This window comes from Gavialis gangeticus, unplaced genomic scaffold, assembly GCF_001723915.1.
Source record: "Gavialis gangeticus isolate Ggan-Ray unplaced genomic scaffold, GavGan_comp1, whole genome shotgun sequence".
Classification (NCBI taxonomy): Eukaryota; Metazoa; Chordata; order Crocodylia; family Gavialidae; genus Gavialis; species Gavialis gangeticus.
Window position 1 is genome coordinate 19,117,695 of NW_017729031.1, and position 2,457 is coordinate 19,120,151.

General features: G+C 41.8%; 1 protein-coding gene across 2 annotated transcripts in view; it reads right to left on the bottom strand.

Moving 5' to 3' along the window:
• The window catches only part of LOC109301351 (histamine N-methyltransferase-like), a 35,663-nt gene extending 33,413 nt beyond the window's left edge, over positions 1 to 2,250 (bottom strand). For both annotated transcript variants that reach the window (XM_019522471.1, XM_019522469.1), the window contains exons 1-2: positions 2,149 to 2,250; positions 1,181 to 1,269 (exon numbers count right to left, since the gene is read on the bottom strand). The gene's annotated coding sequence lies outside the window, so the exon portion shown is untranslated. The remainder of the gene's footprint in view (positions 1 to 1,180; positions 1,270 to 2,148) is intronic.
• Between the last annotated feature and the right edge of the window lie 207 nt (positions 2,251 to 2,457).

Sequence of the window (2,457 nt, forward strand, 5' to 3'; positions counted from 1 at the left end):
CAGGGTGGCGAGGCTTGGTGCCACCACCAGGAACCCCACACCACCATTGCGAGACACCCCTTGTCTACCAGGCAGCAGCAGGAATGGTGGCACATGCCATCATTGTCTGATCGCCCCCCAGCCCCTTGCAGACTGGAACTCTGCCAGCCTGCAAGGAGGAACCTGCCATTTCCTGTGTTTTTCTCCTTAAAAAGTGAGCACCTGGGTTTTTCTCCTTAAAATGAGAAAATCTGAACTAACTGCTTCAAAGACTACACTCCTTCCAGGTCCCTCAAGCATCTTACTTCATCATCCACTCATGGCAAACCATCCCCCTGGCTGTCACAGAGCCTTCTCGCTCACACTGGGTTACATTTGCCACGGCATTTTTAAACTTACTTTTCACTCCCTTCACTACACAAAGTGAAAGGTAGTAGAGAATCAGGGTTGGCATTTCCAAAAGTACCCTCCCAGCACATGTCACAGTAATTAAAGTCCCCCATGAGAACCAGATCCTATAAATGGTGTCAGTGGTGTACAAGCTGAGCTAGCTCCCCATCCTTTACATTTTCAACATGTCTATTTTCGTAAAGAACTGGGGGTCAGATTCTGATCTTGGGGGGGAAGGGGGGGAATCAAATGAAATGGATTCATTTTCAGCATGCTTATATATTTGAACCTAGCCCTACAAGTAGTTGTTACCTAGAGGCAGTCAAACAGAGTGGCCTCTCTCAAATGGGCACTTATTTTCAAGTACCTTAAAAGCGCTCAAAAAGAAAAATATTAAATAAGTATATGGAGATTGTGGAGCCTTCCTAACCCTGATGAACACCTAGTCAAGCCAGTAGTGTCACTGAAGCTGAAAGGACTAATCACATGAACAGGAGACCCAAAATCTGCCCTACACTAGAAAACCATAAAGGCCCAGGCAGCTGCAAAGCACCCAGGCACTGCTTGTTGTTGCTAGGAGTTGTTTTAATGAGCCTGTTTTTGTTAGATAAGAGCAGTAATCTTGCCTATGTATTAGAAAGACAGACTAACAAATTGCAGCTAAATTGACTCTATTATATGAATTACCATCGCTCAAGCTAACAATTCACTATCTATTCTGTGCAGTCAAGTGAAATTTGTGGTGACTACAGACAGAATAAAATGCGGTTTTGCATCAGGCAGTATTAAAACTGTGCAGGCTGCCACATACCTGGAACTACAAACACACAAATCCTTGGATCTTTCACTGAGAGTTGTGCTCTTTTTCAGGTGATCAGCATTCAAATCCTTCAGGAGCACCTGAACGAGGGGTAAAAATAGCCAATTATAATTTTTCCAAGTAGAGTAACAAAGCAGAAGAGAATATGCACGGGCTATGAGCACATACCCCCACTGGAGAGTGGTACATTCCATGTTTACCCATGCCTTTAGGTGAGATGGAGTGGGAGAAGCTCGTACCATCTGGCATTAAAACATTTTTCAAACCTCAGTCTTTTAACAAATATTTCATAGTTAATCCTTCTACAGTTTTGAGGATCTAGATAGGCAAAAAGTGGTTGTATAACAGGCTTTGCACTTGCTTTGATTTCATTTCCATGTTTGTTTTGTTGTAGATAAGAATGGATGAGATCATTTAACATTTCAGGCAGCTTCAGGAATGCATCTTGGTCATTTGATTTTGTTTCGTTGCAGCTTGGCCTGCAATCAGTTTGTTCAGAAATTGGGGGGGGAGGTGGGGGGAAGGGGGGAATAATTATGCAAAAAAACCCCCTAAGAACATTTCTGACAGTTTCTCTCATTTGGACAAGTTGCCCTACAGAACAAATCAACGTACCCATACTAAGCATTTTTTTTTTTTTTTTTACCAACTCTAGGCCTGATTTTGCTTTTACACTACAGTAACTATAGTTACTATGGGTCAGTGCTGTCTGGTATCAGAATAAACCCTGGTTGAACAGCATATCAACATCATTTGCATTCTGTAAACTAAATCAGAAAGGAAAGTGAGCATTCTTGAAATGTTTGTAAACAGCTTGCAAAAGGGAAGTGCATGCTGCTACACTAGTATTTGTTGTTGCTAAATGCTAGCAAGATACAGAAGGCATTAGCTTTTCCTTCTAAGAAATCTAGAGAAAGTTATTTTAAGCCTGAACTTATCCTGAAAGCATTCATACTTACATGCATACAATCTGTGATTTACGGGGCCAGCTGGTTTCAGTTTCTGGGAGTGTTGCTACAAGGGGCAGGAAGTGGACTCTGTGAAATCAGACACTTTTTTAAAAAAAGATTTTATCTCCACCCACAAAGAGTCAAGCGTTTTGGCATACAGCTAGCGTAGTATTCTCCCTCAAGAATAAAATAAAGAGATAATGCAACACTTAATGTGGCTTACCACAGAAATCCAAACTCTGCTCTCTGTTTCAATGGTGCAAAAACAGAGTAGACCTGATGTATAGGATTAGGGTGTAATGAAGAACAGGATTTGGC